This window comes from Marmota marmota, unplaced genomic scaffold, assembly GCF_001458135.2.
Source record: "Marmota marmota marmota unplaced genomic scaffold, marMar, whole genome shotgun sequence".
Classification (NCBI taxonomy): domain Eukaryota; kingdom Metazoa; phylum Chordata; class Mammalia; order Rodentia; family Sciuridae; genus Marmota; species Marmota marmota.
The window spans coordinates 19,407,813-19,428,073 of record NW_025999949.1 but is presented as its reverse complement, the minus strand read 5'-3'; the positions used below and the strand labels follow the sequence as shown (position 1 = coordinate 19,428,073).

Here is a 20,261-nt window from a genome sequence, read left to right as displayed (position 1 = left end):
ATTTCGCTGCAACAACAACAGCAACCACAGGTGGTTTCCAAAGTTTGAAATGGGGTTAGAGATTGGTGAGTTAAATTGCAGCTGTCTCTTTAAGCTCTGGTGCTTTCCTTCCCTCATGTTACTCGAATCTCTTCCCCACTCCATGTTCCCTAGAAGGGCATCTCACCTAAAAATAGCTTTCGGAGTTTGAAAGCTGGAATGTGGCGTGGGCTGAGGAGCTCAGCTCCTTGTGCGTGTGTGGAGGGAACTTTATTCTGAGAGCTGAGTGAGATGCATAACCCTGCCTGGCAGGTGACGCAAGGTGACGGGACTCTGTGTTCTGTAGCAGAGAAGTCAAGGAAAGGAGCTAATTAAGGCCGGCAGGCCTGGGCCTGCAGCTGCCTCTTATCTGAAAGCCTGAGCATTATCAGGGGACGCAGGAACTCCGACTGACCATAATGCCCCCGTGTGTTTTTTAGGTGCCCATGAAGCAGGGCTCCTTTGTAAGGTACCAAAGCTGAACCTACAGCCAAAACATCGATGAATCTCCAAAGCCTTTCACTCTGTTGTCTTCCGTGAGCTTTCTTTCTAACTTCAAGAATCCAAAGATCTTAGCAGATCCTGAAGTAATCTCTTTTCTTCATGGAGAATGAACACAGCTTCAGACCTCCTGTCTTCATCCAGCATCTCTCTTTTGAGTTCTTCCATGCTTCTCGAGGACTGATAGTTGAGTTCTAATATTAATTTATCTGTTCAAAAGTCTTCTACCTTTCCCACCAGACTGGAAATACCCTGTGGCAAGAACCATTTCCTAGTGATAATCATAACTTCCATTTACTGGGCATTTAATATGTGCTAGGCATGGTACTCGGGCTGTGTTAATCAGCTCAGCTGTCCATTACTATAACAAAATACCTGAGATAATCAACTTTTAAAAATAAAAGTTTACTTTCACTCACAGTTACAGAGGTTCCAATTCATGATCAGCTGGTCCCATTGCTTTGGACCTGTAATGTGGCAGTACATCATGGTGACAGCACATGGTGGAGCAAAACCACTCACCTCAGGACCAGGAAGCAAAAGAAAGTGAGGAGGGAGCCACAATCCCATCTTCCCCTTCAAGAGCCCTTAGCTCTCAAAGATGCCTCTACCTCCTAGTTTCACCACTTTCACCACTCTGGGGACCAAGCCTTCAGCAGATGGAACTTTAGGGGACAGTCAAGATCCAAACTGTAGCAGGTTCTAAGCATGTGTGATTTTCTTTATGACCATCTTGATGGGTAGGTATTATTACCTCCATTTTGTAGATGAGAAAAATTTGTTGTCGAGAGAGGTCAGGTATGCCCAGGGACACACAGTTTCAAGGGAGAGAACTGGGACATCTCCCTAGTTGCCGACATATCTAAGCCAGCGCACTAACTCGGGAGCTGTTATGGGTGTGTATGTGTGTACATCTACATATGTACCATTGGCCTTCCACATCTGTGGGTTCTGCAACCATGGATTTAACAAACCATAGATTGAAAATATTTTTAAAAAATTATTTCCATACTGAACATGTTTGGACTTTTTTTTTTCTTGTCATTATTCCCTCAGCAATACAGCAACAACTACTTAACCTTGTATTATGAGTAACATAGACATGGCTCAGAGTATACTGAAGGATGTGGATAGGTATGTGCAGATAGGCATTGATTTATAGAAGGGACTTGGGCATCTGCAGAAATAGATCCTGAGACCATTGATCCCTCATAGATACCAAGGGATGACTGCATATATTTTTAAAATAAATGCTACATGCAGCTTATCTGAAATCTACTTCATTTACTTAGAAAACCCATAATCCCATGAATATTTTTGCATATTAAAATTCCATTTTTCTAATGCAGTTGGAACAAGTGTAGGGATAAAATAATCAGATAGAAAAGGAACTTTGAAGTCACTACCTATCTTTATCTAAACTAGTGGTCTCAAAGTTATTTTTAACAGTAACATTTTCCCCAAAGGAATCTATATCAAACATCAATGAATAGACACAAATAAAAATGGCATTGTTATGTTTACATGAATTTATTTGATAAGTACGGCTTTATCACACTCATTAAAAAGCCAGCCAATTAGAGTAATAAGTCTGTTTCATTAGACAACAACTTTTAATTGGATGGTGGGGGTGACATTTGAAGTTTTATATGAGCCTCAGCATCTTGTTTGGATGGTCTAGGAGCGAGAGGATCGTGGTCTACACAGGAGAGTATTTGTAAGTGGTCATTATTATTTAACAGATGCCATTGCAATTGGCTACATATGTGCTGTAAGAGAAGCTTAATTTCAAGGTCTGTGTACAATAAATTAAACTTGGAGCAGCAGCCCAAACCTTAGTGCTCCACTGTGTCAAAGTTTTATGTAAGTCACATTTAAATACATGGGCACCACTTTTTATTACCATTTTTTAATAGTCAAGATAATTTTTAATTAAAAAATGAAATCCTAACCAAATATTTGTATAATCCCTTCACAGAAATCTACATTTCCTTGACATTCTAGGGTTTGGGGGAACTCACCAGGAAATCAGTGATTTAGCTTCCCCCCAAAATCTTAATGCATTTCTAAGAGCAGGGAGGCTACCCAAGATCATCTCAGGAATACACCTAAGTACTTAAATCCCCTAATTACGGTCAGAAAATTCTTCCTCATGCCTGACTTAAGACTCTTAAGCTGGTGCCTAATCTCAGCATAGTCTCTGGGAGGCTTTTGGAGAATATTTGATGACTGATAGATCGAGGTGCCTGTGGAGGGGCAAGGGAATCACCCACCCTCATTCTCAACAAATAAATATGCTATATTTCCCCACCCGCTCCTGATTTGGCATCGTGATTATCATGATCAGGCAGCTTCATTTTCTGTTTAGCTGATTGTCCTGCCAGAGCAGTAAATGACGTCTGCAAGTCACCTCTGCATAGAAGGCATTTGCCAAGAGATATTTTCAAAGTTTGGGTTTATAAAAGGTACTGGTCAATGCCTTTCATAGTACTTAACATTGGTTTCTAATCTATCTTATTATAACTCAGGATAGGACAGAGTGGGTTGATCGCAGTGGGTCAGGCAAAAAGGAAAAGCCAGTAATTTGACCTGCCCGCTTGAGTCAGTAATTGGCTGCTCAGTTGTTGTTTAGTGAGTTGGATTCACTTGCAGCAGATAGAAACAGGAAATGGTAGGCAGATCTGAAAAATAGGCAAAGATCCATTTACGAAAATGGGGTCACAAGATCGGAGAGTCAGACTGGATGCTCACTGGCTATGTGTCCTGCTAAGAGGGCTTCAATCTAACCTTTCTGGTCCATGTCACGCTGTTTTGACCTGAGAGCCAGGGAGAATGCTGCACCCTCACATCAAGTTAAGAGCTGAAGGGTGAGGAGAGATTCACAGTTTGGGTTCCAAAGAAAGGTATTCAGCTACTCCTAGTGCATATGGAAATTTTCCCTATGGTCATAACATAGCTGGGGGTTTCCAGACAGCACCCAGGAAGTGACTTGATATAGATTAAGTCAGATTATAGCCTCTGTCTTTGCCCATATTATTTATGGCATCAGGTATCTCCAGAAGCTTTGATGGTAGTGCAGATATCTAAGAGAAAGTGGGAGCTAAGTTCTAAGCTATGTTTTAACTATAACTTCTTCAGTAAAATATGTAGAGAGTTTGAAGTTGGTTTACAAATAAGAAGGCAAGAGCTGTTGGCTTTCTGAACCTTGGCTACCACTTATGTCATTGATTTTTTACATGAAAGAGAACAAAAAGTAAGTCATGTCCCATGATCTGAGTAAAAATAGGAGCAAAGGTGAAATCCTCTGCTAAGAGGAGGGAGTGCATGTGACCATGGGGGACACTAGAACCCCACAGTGGTTCTTCTTCCTTCCCTGTCTCTCCTTCCCCACCCTGGATTGTGCTTCCTGGAATCATTTCCCAAATAAACTATCTGCACCCTACTCTGAGTCTTGGGATCTGTTTTTGGGGTAAACCAAATAAGACAATGAGTTCAACAATGAAGCTACCTTCTTCAACTAAAAGTCTCCCTGCCTTTGAGGAGAATCACATGGTATGATGACAGATGCTAGGACAGCAGCCAGACTGGGCATCTCGACAGACCCAAAGCAGATCCTTCCTTGCACTTTCCTAGTCACAGCGTCAAAGTCGTTCTGAAATCACAAGTTCAAGGCACAGGAGAGCATTCTCCATTCCTTCTTTGTATGGCTTTATCACTCTTTTGCCTTAGTGCTTGTGGCATTTGGAGATTATAGGGAACCACAGTTGGAAAAAGTGCTCTATTTTGATTTTTTCCTACTGGTTTTAATTCCTCTTAACCACTAAATTGGTTTTAGTAGCTGCAGATGCCCCCTCCTGGGCCCCCCAGCACCATCACTTCCCGCTGCCCAAACCATCATTAGTCTCTTTCGTGTAAAAAGCCAACAGTCTCTGTTGCCTATCCCAGAAACAGTGAGCAGGGATGTGGCCAGAACAGCCCACTCCTAATATTTTCAGAGTTCAGGACATTAGAACAAATGGAGCCCCACGTACTTTAGGTCTAATATGTTCAAGTTATCAGTCTCACTTAGAAACATTAGATAAAATATATTGGGCTCCTCCTTTGCTGCACGGTATTGAGGATCCATAGGGTTCTGCTTTGGAACAGAGAGAAAGCTGGTGGGAGGCCAAGAAAGAAGGAACCCTGGCCAGAGGCCTGTCCTCTCTCCTCTTCTACCCCTGGCCCCTCAGGCACTGCACACATTTTGTGCTCCCATGTGGGGATATCCAAGCCCACACTGACTCTGTCCACGTCCCACTAAACTTTTGTCCCTTTTCCTGCTGGATCCTACAGAATTGGCCTGCTGTGGTGCAATGACCTCAGGAGGACTGACAGGGAGGAAGGATGCTCATATGCCCTGGACCTAAGCTTGGGGCCAGTTTGGTGAATCTAAGATCCTGAAAAGGAACACAGGCTCTAATTGGGCATGTCCCCTTGGCTTACAGGACTTCTTATCCCATGGACAGCAATGTGACCCAGAAAAGAACTCTCAAAGAGTGGAGGGGGCAATGGCTCTGTTGCCTGGCTCAGTCCTGAAAGGGCCTGCTCAGGACTGATGGACAGAAACCATCAAACACATCTTCCCTTCCACCTCAAGCCCATCCTAGGCCCTACTGAAAGGCTTGCTTTTTGAGCCACTTGAGGAAAGAGGGCTTTGTTTTCTATCTCATTTTCATTTGCTCTAAAAATGCCCTGCAGAGCCTCCCTTTAAAGGTAGAGAGTGGAAAGGCAGCGTCTGGCCCTGTGTCAGGGTCTGAGCATCACAATGGAAAGTCCCTCTTGACCCTGGCTCCCTTCCACCCTGCATTCCTGGCCATTTACCATCTGTGCCGGGGGAGGGGCCAGTCAGCAGCAGGGTCAGCTGTGGGGCCTCCTGCCCCGGCTTCTGCTACAAGGCTGGAAAGTTCCTCATGAGGAAGAAAGGCAACCTCAGGGCTCTGGAGGCTCAGCGTCAATTGCTAACTGAGAATCTTCCTCAGTAAACCTGAAATGGAGTACCACGGGGTAAAGCTGGAATAAAAGAGCAAACTGGTGAGCAGGAGTTTCCATCCATTTCCTGGTCCGTTGGAGTCAACCAAGCGTTCCTTTGGTCTGGGCCCCTTCTCTGTCAGAGCTCTGTATTTTAGCTCTCAACTTGTGCAACTTGGCAAAACAGTCTTAATGTAGAGTGGGCCCATTTGACTGGGGTTCACTGGGCTGCATCGCCGGCTCTGTGATAGCAGGTGATATTTCATATCTTCTAGGCAGAACTGAAAGGAACATTAAACTGCATTTCCATTATCAGTGAGGTCCTTAGTGGCCTGAGGATCAGAATCGTAGCATTCTAATCAGTCTGCCTAATGTTTTTCTGGGTGGCTTCCTACAGGCCTATGATTAGCTTGCGTAGGAAGACTGAACCACTGTACTTAGTGGGAAAAGGGAATCTGTATGAATGCCTAAAGAGCCATGAACCAGGGAGAGACTCAGTACAAGTTCAAGGGTCTTTTAAGATCAGCAGAAGTTCCCTTCTGGAGAACCTAAGGATTTCTGCAAAGAGGATTGGCTCTTTTGGCTGGTGCTATGGTTTGGATGAGTGACCCACAAAGGTCTATGTGTTTAAGGCTTCATATCCAAGGTGGCACTAACGAGAGGTTTTCGTACCTTTAAAAGGTGGGGCCCGGTGCAAAGTCCCTATGTCATTGTGGACATACCCCCAAAAGGGATTGTGAGACTCTAGCCTCTTCTTCTTCCTTTTTACCTGCTGGCCATGAGGAGGGCAGCTTTGCTCCTCCATGCATTTTCACCTTGATATGCTACCTCACCATGGGCCCAAAGCAATGGGGTCAACTGATCATGGACTAGAGCCTCCAAAATTGTGAGCCAAAATAGACCTTTCCTCATAATAAGTTAATTATCTCAGGTATTTTGTTATAGAGATAGAAAGCTGACTAACAGCTAGAATACTAAAATCCATGAAAACTGCTGTGAGGAAATCAGCAGTGAAATTAATGTTCAGAGAAGTCCAGACTCTGGCCTTCTTGGCCTTTGCCCTTACGTGAATTATTTAGTGTCCCCAAGCCACTTAATAGTACTAGAAAATTTTTCTATTTGCCATCATAAATAATGATATTTTAGAATTTGATGTTGAAGATAAGGTCAAGGACATCTAAACTGAATACCAGTGTCAGGCTTAGTTCCTCCGTGAGGTGCAGCCCGGCAGACTTCTAGCCTCTGCAGGAATCCTCTGATGAGCGAGAACTCACTGCTGGTAGCCATGAGCATTTCTGATTGTTACAACTTTTCATTACCTATTAAAATACTGAATATTAACTCTCCAGAAACAGAGCCCTGTGTCCAAACCTACAGCATCCTCCCCAAGTGTGGGAAGATGTGCATTTGCAAAGTCGGTGGCTGGAACCCATGATAAACTGCAGGTACTGACCTTCACAAAAATAGAATATTTTACCTAGAATGTTGGCTAAGGAACGAGTTTTATTCTGTGTGAATGTATAAAGAAAATAACATCAAAATATATGAATACTTTCAATAGGGATAAAATTTCAAGATTACTAATGTGTAAGAACACTTTGAAGTATATTCCAAGTAAAAGTTGTCAATAATCAATATAAAATAATAATATAATAATAATAATAATAAATTATCCACAGCATATATTCTTTACCCTCAGGCAGTTAGTCTGTGGAAGATATATTTGAAGTGGGAAAATTTATGCCTATATTCACTCATTTGTTCTTTTGTACATTAATCATGTATTTATTGGGGATCAACTATGAACTCAGCCCTAAGACAACTGAGATGAAAAACCTGAGTTTTTCAAATGAAGAAGTTCAGAGCCTGGTGGGAGAGATGATGATGTAAACCATTATGATGACTCACTGAGAAAGGATGCCCGGGCGCTCCTGGGACAGACTGACAATTGCACCTGGATTAAATCAGAAGGCTTTCCCAAGGTAAACCAGTGCAGATTGAATATCAGCTGCTTCTCTTCCTTGCCTTCTCCAGAATCCCTGGTTCCTTGATGAGTTAGAGATTTGGTTTTTTTTATGAACCCGGCCTCTGGCTGTGTTTTCAACCCTGCTGGGTAGGTAGGGCAACATCACAAATAAAGGGAGTGCTTGATAAATATGAAAAAAGGAGAAGGAGAAAGCAAGAAAAAGAAGAAGGCACCTCAGTTACCCTTCATTTCAGCCCCTGGCGATTGACTCTGCTTGTGCCAAGGAACTGTGTCTCAGAGGGCTTGACATCACATGAAACCTTGCATAGAAATGTAATTGTCTTGCCCTGTGTTGTTTATCACTCCTTTAAAAGAGACACACTGAAACTGTGAAACCCAAGTCTGTCTTTTTCTCTTTTTTCAACCACTTTTCTCCCTGTCATGCAGAACTCATGAAGAAAACTAATTTGCTTTTGCTTTCTGGGCTCTGTTAAATAACTCCCAGTCTTATTTTTTTTTTTAATAAGAACCAAGAAAGATGAGCATTGGATAAAAATAAAATGTAAACCCCACTTAAATACAGGCAATTTCTCCTTCATTAACAGTTGGGATAATGAACCAAATTCCATACTTCTCCCACAAGGATATTGTGAGTTTAATGAGACCAAACAAGCACATGCTTTGAATTTCAAGTATTTAGGCTAAATTTGTTTTGGGGAGAACTGAATGGGTTAAAGTGAGACTGAATGACCTTGGATGCACCTTATTAAATGAAATGGAGCAGCACATGTAGAGAAAAGGAAAAGAGAAGGAAGAAAAAAAAGAAGAGAAAGTGAAAGGTTGGATATATATTTTAAAACTTCTTCAGTTGTGTATTGAAAGAGAATTCAACTGTGTTGGGGATTTATGTCTTTTGGATACATGAAATTTCTCCAATTTGTGCTATTATGTAGCTCATCTTTTCACAGAAATCCAGGACTGCTGACAGATCAAGAGGTTTAACATTTCAGATCCTTTCAGCATTCAGCAAATGCAATAAATATCAGAGGTGACTTGTACTGAATGTAAGAACAGATGTTGTTTCTGCAGGAAGCAGGATGGAAACTTACACCCACAGGCTTGCAATAACTTTGAGGTTTTCTTCTATACCTTGCTCTAAATTTGACTTGAAACCTGCCACCATGATATTTTAATACATTTATTACCTCTTGACAATTCCTCGAAGGGCATCCATCTTGCTCAAGTTGTTACCTGAACAGGAGGTCATTTCCCAAGCTCATCTGTTAGTTAGACTCAGGGAGGCTTCTAAACTTTTTACTTGAGGGATCAGAATTTGTATTTACATCTCGCCCTCTTCAAGTAATTCTTGGAAATAGTCTAGGAGAGTGGTGCTTGCTTCCTATCTAGATTTGAGTACTTTGTGTGTGTGTGTGTGTGTGTGTAGAAACCTCTTTACTATTATTTTATTAAAAATGTCTACATCTTCAGTTTTATTCCTTTTTAAAGAAATTCCAAAAATCAGTTTAACAACAATGATGATTCAATACAAAACAATTTTACCAACAGGATACAATAGGGCAGATGACCATGACTTTTATGGGAATATTTTTAAAATTATTTATTGTATTATGGTAAAAAAGAGAGTTTTAAACAGTCAAACGTTCAACCATGAACTTTTATTTATTTATTTATTTTGACAATTGAAACATGTTTGATTTTATTGATGCCAAGGGGTGAATTTAAATCATTTAGGACAATGTTTTGTATTTGATACCTTTTAATTTTTCACTTGAAAAAATAGTAGATAGTGTAACATTATGAAAAACAAAAATTTATGTATCCTCATTTAAAACTCTCCTCCAAACTTCCTATTTTGCACTGATATATTACAATCCTAATTACCATGGTTGTACAGGACACCATGGAAGAGAAGGGAATGGAGGGAATGGTCTAGATTGAACCTAAGTGATATTCATTGCTGGGATTCAGGTATGTCTGGCCACTTCTGTATGCTGCAGGGGTCAGAGGAGAAGTGGGTTTTCTGAGGATCTCTAAATCAGGAATTTGCATTCAGTGAAGACACACATTTTAAGCCTTTCAGTAGCCATCCATTTCCTATTACTCGAGTTATCTTCAAGGGACAACACCCAATAATTTTTTTTCTTTATATATGACAGCGGAATGCATTACAATTCTTATTACACATATAAAGCACAATTTTTCCTCTCCCTGGTTGTATACAAAGTATATTCACACCAATTCGTGTCTTCATACATGTACTTTGAATAATAATGTCCATCACATTCCACCATCATTTCTAACCACCTGCCCACTCCCTTCCCCTTCCACCCCTCTGTCCTATCTAGAGTTCCTCTATTCCTCCCATGCTCCCCCTCCCGACCCCTCCTATGTTGAGTACCATTATTTTTAATGAAGAATGCCTTTGCCAGATAGAAAGGACTCAGGTAGATGCCTCCATGGCTCTGTTTCCTCTGAAGTGTGGGTTTATTTATTGTGGCAGGCTCACTCTCTGTGAGATTCAATATTAGAAAAACTGAAATTAAACAGCTCACCAGCATTGATGGCAGGAGTCTGGCTCCCACTGGAGACAGCGTTATGGATGGCTTTTCTCACACTGTACTCTCAAATGTAATCTGACATAGGTGGGGCTCTGTCTCCAAGGTGAGCAAAGGAAAATGTTTCAGAAGTACATGTGGAAGGTACCCTTGGTATCTCTGCAGTGCAAAAGATGTTATTGTTCCTCTGGCAGACTAATTTCAACTCAGTTAAAGAGAAAAACATCAAATATTCATGCTTCTGGTATGGGATCATAAATAATATGGTATAAGAGACTCCAGGAATCAAAACATTTCTTCAAATATGACCTGGCCTAAGACTGTTGCAGACACTTCCTCTTTTGATTCTAGCTCTGTTCTGTTCCTGAATTTCCTCTTTTGTATAATAATATCAAGAGCTATTTTTCATAGAACCCTTTACAGGTACTAATGTAAATTATCTCTTTTAATCCTTCATAAGAACTTCAAGTTGTTATTATTGAAAATGAAATATTATTGCATGAAAATGAAATATTATTGCATGGGTGAACCTCAGAAATATTTTACTGAGTCAAAAAAGTTGGACAAACAAAGGTAGTATACTTCCACTCATAGAAAATTCTAGACTAAGCAATTAGATCTGAAGCAGGTCAGTGACTTCTTTTCTAGGAACAGGATGATGACTGAAAAAAAGCATGAGAGGAATAGCTTCCATCAGACAGGATAATGTTCTCCTGATAGAAATTTTATATGTCAATATGTGTTCCTTCAAGCTGATTTAAAGATGCACTGAAGATCTGAGCATTTCACTCATTTAACCAAATTTAAAACATACGGCTCCTATGGGGGGTATAGATAGATAAGGAAGCCTTTACTCTTTAGAAACATTAAATGCATTGTTCATCCTCCTGCAGCAAAAAGAGAATAACTCAAGAGTGTTCATCCTCACTCTCAAATCCAGGATTTTCCTCTTGGAAACAATTTTCAATAATGACCATATGTATATTTCTGCTCTAGGCAACCTATTCATTTTCAGATTCTTTTCTTCCTGGGAACAAAGATGAGTTTTTGCAAATGCATGATTAAGTACTGGAAAGAAGAAACGAGAGTGGACCAGTATCTCAGATACAAAGTATGTGTGGTGATTAATGGCGAGGGCCTTGAGTTCGAATCCCTATTCCACAACTTACTATGCAGATGATGTCAGGAAAGTCACCCTGCCTGAGATTCAGCTTCTTTGTATGCAAAATAAATTATAGTGAGGTATAAATATGTTCATTCAGTTCATGTATAGACACTTATGAACTTTTGAAGGATTTTACTATTACTATTACAGTTGAGGTCAAAGGAGGAATGAGTGCCCTGTGGTATTAATATATTTATTATGTCATTGCAGTGTCTCATCAAGTGAAATCTTTACTGCTACTACACTTTTCTAAGTGACTACATAATTTATCATCATATTAAGAAATGTCCGTAAAAACCATTATTTTATAGTTCTAGTGTTTCTCTCCCTGACCTCTTGTTGGCACCCAGAATTGTTAAAAATTTTAGGATTATGTACATCTCATTCAGTGTATGAATAAAGTCATGTATTTCTAAGTTCTGGTAGAAAATTCATTACAAGTGTAATTCACTTATAAAGCTACAATTCCATGAACCTCAAGTATGATTCACTGAAGTGTGTCTTAATGTTTGGAAATGATTGCAGACCTGGGAGGAACTATTTCTTGGAAGTAATTAGAATACCATATAATATACTGTGGGTGGATTTCCTTAAAGCAGAGATTTCATTTTTAAAGTATTTGAGTATTACCCAAGGATTAAAAAAAAAAAAAAGATGGGTAGTATTCTTTTTGGTATACAATGAACAGGATAAATTATTTTGATGAAAAAGTTTGTTTTTGAGTTTCTGTCTCTGTTATTATAGATAGCACATTAAGCTATAAATATGTGATTAGATATCAGAGTCCTCTTAAGTCTCCTTGGGTCACAAATCCTGCATGACTTGTAGGCTTGTCCAACAAGGTAGTATATTTAGATAAGCATTATCTGTTGAACAAAGTAGAAAAAGGTGTGAAAAGTTTGGACCTTCATAGAAAGTAAAGGACTTATATTTTTCCAAGACAAAATTCTTCGAGCTCTTTGGTGCCAGACGCCCAAGGGCATCCACAGATACCATTTTATGATAGGTTTGCATGGAGGCCTGGGACAATGAATGGTAAGAGTTTCCTTGGCCAGATCTATTATATGACAGCCCTTACGCTCTGGTCTGAGGAAGCAGTGAGACCTTGGGGTATACTTAACCTTATGGAAATAACATTTGGAAAGTGTAAAGATTTTTTTAAATGATCTTTAAAAATAATATTTTATTTAACAGCATTACAAACATTGTGACAATCAAGTCTTGCTTCAGCCTATAGAAATTGCTTAGTTTGCCCAGTGCGGTGATGCACGCCTGTATTCCCAGATGCTCAGGAACCTGAGGCAGGAGCATCACGATTTCAAAGCCAGCCTCAGCAACTTAGCGAAGCCCTAAGCAACTCAGCAAGACTCTGTCTCTAATTAAAATACAAGAAAGGGCTGAGTATGTGGCTCAGTGGTTAAGAGCCCCTTTGTTCAATTCCCAGTACCCCCAAAAAATAAATAAAAATAAAAGACAGAAAGAAAAAGAAAACAAACAGAAAAAGAAAGAAAAGAAACTGCTGAGTTTCATACCTAGAATCAGGAATATCACTATGTAAGCGCTTATATAGAAGCAGCGACACGTATCACAAAATTAATTTAGGATATTTTTCATGCTTCCTGCTCTGGGTTTCTTAAAACTCTAGTTTTGTTCTCTGTCCATGAATTCCTGGATTCCAATGTTTTGCATAAGACAACAAGATATTTACTTTAGATTCATCTCTAAGCGTAGGCAGATATGCCCTAAAATATTTTCTGTTGATTGTTTTGAGACTCATATTGGTACCTAGGTCAAGTTGCCTTTTAGAATATTTCTGAATATTTGTTATTATCTAGTTGAATATTTATTGCAAATATCTGAGTGGATTGCTTGTTATGTTACAGTTGCAGAGACTGAGGCTTAGGGGTGCCAGGAAGTGTTCTGTGGAGCCGTTTGTGGGGCAGTCAGGAGCATAAGCCAGATTGGCCTGGTTCTGGGATTTTTTTTGTTCAACTATGGACATTCTTGAGTAACCCAGTGGGTTTCCTGTTGTTTGGTTTGAACTCCCCCTTCACGACACCCATAATCTCCTCCCTCTTCTTCTCTGCTCCAAGATTAGAACAGAGAACATGATAGTGCTTTGGAAAGGGAAGAAGGGTTGAAGTCATCTGTAGGGTTCAAAAGATACTTCCCTTTCCAGCTTTGATCTTGACCTTTTGCCCTTTTGGTTGTCTCTGGGCCTTTTGCAGAGAAGGTGGGGGTGGATATTGTGGGTAACTTGGAATGCAAGGCAGTACTACCAAGATTGGAAGGCCTCAAAAGCCGGATCAAGGTCCAAGTGGCAGATCAGTGCAGCAAGTGGGGTAGAGACAGGCTGTGGAATGCCACTGAGGCTGGAGTGGACACCATGCCTTGAGGAGGTGTGGCCTTATGTAAGCGTTTCTCCTTCTGTGTTCTCTTCTATAAACTGTGACTAATGAGAGATCTAGCTCACAGGTTATTGTGAAAAGCAAGAGACATAATCTATGTAAAACCCTGAGCATTTAGTTAGCACTCAGTAAGATTGCTGGATTATATCACTTTCCACTGGGACTAAAATATAGCCCTGGCCACTTCCCAGAGCTTCAGATTCATAATTCAACATCTGTTAACCTCTGTCTCTTCACAGGTGCTCTGTCCACATCTGTTATAGTTTGGACCTGGAAGTCCTCCAGAGGCTCATGTGTTGAAAGCTTCACTCCAATGTAGCAGTTTCAAAAGCTGTGTCCTTTAGAAGTGACTGGATCATGAGGGGTCTAACCTCATTAGTTGATTAATCCACCAAGGGATTTGTAATTTGAATGGACTATTGGGTGGAGGAAGAAAGTGCAGGAGGTGAGACCTAGTAGAAGGGAGAGACAAGTGTGTCCTTGAGGGCTATATCTGTCCCTGTGCCCTCCATTCCTCCCTTCCTCCCTACCTCTCTCTATGGATGGATAGGTGGATGGATGGATGGATGGATAGATAGATAGATAGATAGATAGATAGATAGATAGATCCTCTTTCCTATTGCTATGAGCCAAGCAGCTTTTCTGTCCCATACCCTTGTGCCATTATGTTCTGCCTCCCTCAAACCCAAAGCAATGGTGCCAACAGACTGTGGATTAAACCTCTGAAACCCTGAGCCAAAATTAATCTTTCCTCTATAAGTTGTTTCTATTATATTTGTCATAGCAACAAAAAGCTGACTCTATCCCCAAAGATAAAATAGTTTACTCTGATCCCCAAGTCTGTACTTCCCATGTTACCTGTTTTTTTTTAATGACATTACTATCAACCCAAGTATCCAAGGTAGTTAAAAACCCTAATTTTATAGATAAGAAAGCTTAAGAATATTAGAGGGTTAAATGATTTGCTAATGACCACTGAGAAGATCAGGACCCCTGCTATGATGGCAATTCCCGTATAATGAGTTCTAGACGCTTTATCCTATCAATCCTCCCTCCCTCCCCACCTCCATCCATCCATCCCTTCCACCCGCCTCCACCCGCCCCTGTTCCTTTCCTTACTTTCTTTTCTACCTTGTTTCTTTCATTTATTTATTCGTACATTCACTCCTTCATTTTTTTTAACACTTCAATCCTCATACCTTGAGTTGCTGCTTCTTGCCTTTCTGCCTGGCCCAGGACCTCAGTGCAGTGCTGCATACAGCAACAATAAATGATGTCTTTTCCTCAGTCCTTGAGAATATGTTTGCACAATTTCTCCCTTTAAATGTTTGCAAAATCCTCCAGTAGATACCCTCCATCAAGCTAAGGAAGTTACCTTCTATCTTGAGTTTACTTAGGAACTTTGTTTTTTTATATAACCACCTGCTAGAATTTATAAATTATAAAGTGAATTCTCTTCATTTATTTAAGTAAGCATATACTTTGTCCTTTCATCTAGTAATATGCTGAATCATAATTATACATTTTAATATTTAACCAATCCTGAATTTTTCATATATTCCAAACTTGTTCATGCTTTACTGCTGTCTCCTATGTATATTGTTAGACTTGGTTATTTGATATTTTGCTTAGCATTTTGTATTTCTATCTAACAATAAAATGGTTGGAAATTTTCCTTTTTGACATCATCCTTGTCTGGTTTTGTGATTAAAATGATACTAGCTTCATAAATAAATTGGGAGGACTCTTTTTTTTGTCTAGATGCAAATAAGCTCTTCTTTGGAAAAAAAAATGGCTCAAACCACTATTAAATTTGGTTCTGGTATTTTTTTTTGTGTGTGAGAGTTTTACCCAGTGTTTTTATCCCTTTAGCAGTTATAAGATTAACTATGTTCTCTATTTCCACCTAAGTTTATTTGTTTATTTATTTATTTTTAGAAATTTGTGCATTCTGTCAGAGTTTTCAAATTTATTATCATAAAAGTGTCAGAAGTGTTCTTTTATTTTTAATCCCATGCCTTTTGTTCCTTTCTCTTTTATTTATAATATTTTCTCTTCTCATTTTTATTCCATTAAACATGACAGAACTTTGTCTATTTTTCAATCTTTCCTATACAACCTTAGATTTTCCCCTATGACAAATGGGGAATATTTGACAATTCAAATTCTAACGTGATCTTTACAAGATATGTTTATTAATTTATCATCATCCACAGATGTTCTCAGCATCAGCAGTAACCTTTTGCTCATTAGTCACAGTAATCTACCACATGCCCCATGTTACTTGAACTAGTTGGATTAGTACAGTTGTGATCATGGTGAAAGTGATTTTGAAATTAGATTTAGAGGATGTGGGATCAAATTCCAGAACTGGTACTTACTTGTGGTAAGACACTTAAACTTTGTGAACCCCAATTTGCTTGCATTTTTTCATTGTTAATTTTCATATGGTTGATTTTTTGTAAGAGGTTGCATCCATTTACCAATGTTCACTACCAGCCCTTTTTTACCCCTTTTAAAAAATCGATTATCTTGACTTTTCAGAGTCAAGTGAAGCCTCTGGAGGTTTAGAGCTAAGTCTTGTGAGGTCTTATTCTCCTAGATCTTTCCATCATACCCAAGAGGGTTGCTTGGGTCTCTCCTATGTCATCCTGATATAATTCTTAGACACTACTCTTCTGAAAGAGTATTGCTCAAGACAAGGCTAAATCTAACATTTATGAGGAGATCCAGTGCCGATGCCCAGTGAGGTCAGTTCTGGTGAGTCCTATAGCATTGGCAGTGAGTTGCAAGCTGTGTCTGTGTGTACGTGTGTGTTTAAGAAAGAGGTAGAATTTACTGGGGGAAGTTGTTATACTCACTCACTTGGTCATGGAAGTCTCCAGCAATAGATGCATAGCCAGTTACTAAAAGTCCTCTGAAGTATGTTTCAGATGGAAATGGCAGTAAGCACAAAATGGAGTTGTGCACATGCAAGGGCTACAGAGAACTTTCAAAATAGCAGGTGTTCCTAACATCATCTAGTTGAATGAAACTTGATGCCCACCTTACCATCAGAAACCTCCACCTCCATGATTACTTTGGGTGAGCAGCCTTTCCAGTCTAGAGTGAAAAAATCAAAACTCACACCTAGCCCAAGTTTCTCTTGGTTATGATATTTTATTGGCTACATGGGATTTCCTTTGGAAAAACTTAATGACTCTGGGCTTCTGCAACTGAAGAGTAATTGCAAATTCACCAAGCCCCTAGTTTGATTTTGGGGATGTTATTATCAACCTACTCCTGGAATAATAGAGTTTATCTTCCAGAGATACCTGGAAGGGGGGAAGTGAGAGGGGCACTTCTTGCCGTCTGAGATGAAGTCCAAATCACATATGGTCTTCAGTTTAGAAAAAAGTGAAGACAGTATTAGGAGTTGAGGATTCAGACAGCCCTACTGCCTGTTATGTGCTCTTCTTCAGATGTTGAGGTTTAGCTGTTAAAATAGTTGCTATATTTTACAAGGAAGCTACAAAGTGATTACCTGTGACGGTGTGAGGGACATTTTGGCAAATTGTTGAGGATGAAGCCTGAAAATGTCATTAATCCATGACCTCTCTATATCTACTAATATCTGAGGAATAAATTGTAGACAATTTTTGTGTGTATTGAATTATATTCTATAGCAATTATTGGATTTGAGGTTTGTATGCTTTTTCTCCTTGGCATAATCATTGTTATAGTTTAGATACTAGGTGTCCCCAAAAAACTCATGTGTGAGACAATAGAACATTCACAGGTGAAACATTTGGGTTATGAGAGCCCTAAACCAATCAGTGAATCCATCTCTATTAGAGTACCTGAGTGGTAACTGAAGGCAGGTAGGGTATGGCTACAAGAGGTGGGCATTAGGGGCATGTCTTTGGGGTATGTATATACTTTGCACGTGGTGAGTGGAGTCTCTCTGCTCCCTTATCATCATGTGAGCCGCTTCCCTTCTCCATACTCTTCCACCATGATTTTCTGTCTCATCTTGAGCCCTGAGGAAGGGAGCTGGCTGTCTGTGGACTGAGACCTCTGAAACCTCAAGTCTCCAAATAAACTTTTTCTCCTCTAATTGTTTTTGTCAGGTCTTCTGGTCACAGCAATGAAAAAGCTGACTAAAACAATCATAAAATCCTCAGAAGCAAGAATTTCAATGTCCAAATGATAAGTTATCCTACAGTATCTGGTCCACACAATGCAGACTGGGACTTAATTTATGTGCAAAAATAAATAAATAAATAAAATTGTATTCTCAAGCATTCATAAATTTTGATAGTCCTCAAGTTAGAAAAGAGAATGGTACCCTTGTAATGCACTTTCTCACTGAAGTCTCATAACAACACTGTTATCATGGTAGTAATACTTAAATTTGAATGCTATGTATGTTCTAGGCACTGTCCTGAGAGCTTTGTATACATTTGTTAAAATAATTTAATCCCTATAATGTCCGTGATATAGATTCTAATATTATCAAGTGATGCAGAAATGCAGAGAGGTCACATATCTTTCTCAAAGAAGCTCAGCTTGTAAGTGGAAGATTTGGGGGATTTGGGACTCAAACCCAGATCCTCTGACTCTGAGGCTCATATATTAAAATTACTGCACCGTGTTGCCTCTCTAAAGAAGTCATTATTTTTATCACTTTAAGGTGACTCAGGTAGCTTAAAAAACTACCCTGTTGTCTCACATCTAATATGTAGCTCACAGACATGCGATAGTGAAGAAATACAGCATGGTTTTTAATGGCAATACAACCCAGAACTGACCTTGCTCTGGTGGAGTGTTTGGGGTAGGCATCTTGATTAACCACATTCCAGAAGAAATCTTAGCACATGACAGCTTAAGGGATTTGAGAAACAATCTTCTCTTCCACAAAGTAGAATTCTTTTATGTGACATGTCAGAGAGATATCTCAGCCGATTTTTACTTGAATATCACCAGCAATAGGGAGTTCATCATTACAATTTTTCTTATATTAAACTCAGATCTTACCTCTATAACTTGGGCTCATTGATCATGACTCTACTTTGCAGAGTGAGCTTAGCCCAGCTCTCCTTTACATAGGTCTCATAAACCTTCCTGTTGTAGGTTACATAATGCCTAATAATAATAACTGGCGCTTACTGTATTTACTATGCCAAGTTCCTGGTAAATTTTTACTTATATTCGTTTGCTTAATCTCACTACAACCCTATGAGATAGGCAAAAGAATTAACCTGGACTAAATGATTTGCTCAGGGCCACAAAGCTGAACAATAGAAGAGCTAGGAATTCACCCTCAGCATCAGATTTCAGTACTCATACTCTTTACCACAGTGTCTTAATGTATTTTAGGTAAGATACGGCCTCTTTATTTCTTGACCTTTCAACAACCTGGTCCCCCTTTTACCTTCATTTATATCCTGTCTAATCTGTTAAGGCTTCAGGGTATGGGCTGATAAGAAGGTCGAGAGAGAAGGAATGTACTTTCCTTTTCTGAACAGTACACTTCAATCAGCGGAGTTTAATGTCCTATTACTTTATTATGGCAACCACAGCCATGGAAATCTTTAGCATCTTCTTTCACATGAACTATTTATAGTGTACTTCTCCTTGTACCTGCTACAGTAAATTTTCTTTTGAATATGCAATAACAGATCTTTCTATCTTATCCCTATTATTTTTATCTCCTTAGTCTGGGCCTAAAAATTAAAAATCTTAGTTTTTAATTAAAACCTTAATTTTGTCATTGAAGGCATTAGGTATCCCTCCAGCATCTATCTAGAAACTGGAAGTGGTGAAAGCAATACCCTCCAAATCAGCTATTGGGTTGTTCCTACCTTCGGGCTCTGAAGGAGTCTGGACTATCAGCCCTGTAATACTGGATGCCAAATGAGGAAGGTTCCAGTAGTTCCAGCCTCCTTTGAGCTTGGTTTGTCTTTTTCTTTATGCAAATAAAACATTGCAGACAAAACAAGCCTTCTTAAAAGCATGAATTTTAAAAATTTTGTGGTTGAACAAACATATGTGTATTGGTGGCATGCAGCACACAAGGAAAGAACACAGACAGCAGTTAGGGGCTTTAGAGCTAGACCACCTCAGTTCAGATCTTGGGCTGCCAGTCAACACTGCTGACTCTGGGCAGGTTACTCCCATTCTCCATGCCATTCCTTCCTTGCCTATAAGTTAGGCACAATCATATTCCTGCCTCCTAGAATTGCTCTTAATGAGCTAGTATACTTCACATGTTTAGAGCGGGCCCAGTACCTCATTAATTAATCAATAATAGCTAGTTATTGTTATTGTTCTAAAGCCAAAGTTGGCTAACTGCAGCCCGTGGGTTAAATCTGACCTGGCTGGCTGCCTGTTTTTGTAAATGAAATGTTATTTGAATGTAGCCACACCAATGTATTTACATATCATCTGTAACATATTTTGTGCCGCCATAGCAGAATGAGGTTGTCACAGAGACCCTAAGACCTATGTGGTCCCAAAATATTCCTATCTGGATCATTCCAGACAAAGCTTGCTGTTTTGTAAGATAGAATACACAGATTCCTGATCCTGGTCTGTTACTCCTTGGATTGTAACCTTGAAGGAGTGATTGATACTTTCTG

At 39.6% G+C, this 20,261-nt stretch overlaps 1 protein-coding gene across 1 annotated transcript in view; it reads left to right on the top strand.

Annotated features, from left to right (window-relative positions):
- Positions 1-5,417: 5,417 nt before the first annotated feature.
- Sntb1 (syntrophin beta 1) overlaps positions 5,418-20,261 on the top strand; it is a 157,986-nt gene continuing 143,142 nt past the window's right edge. The window contains exon 1 of the mRNA XM_048802065.1: positions 5,418-5,589. The gene's annotated coding sequence lies outside the window, so the exon portion shown is untranslated. The remainder of the gene's footprint in view (positions 5,590-20,261) is intronic.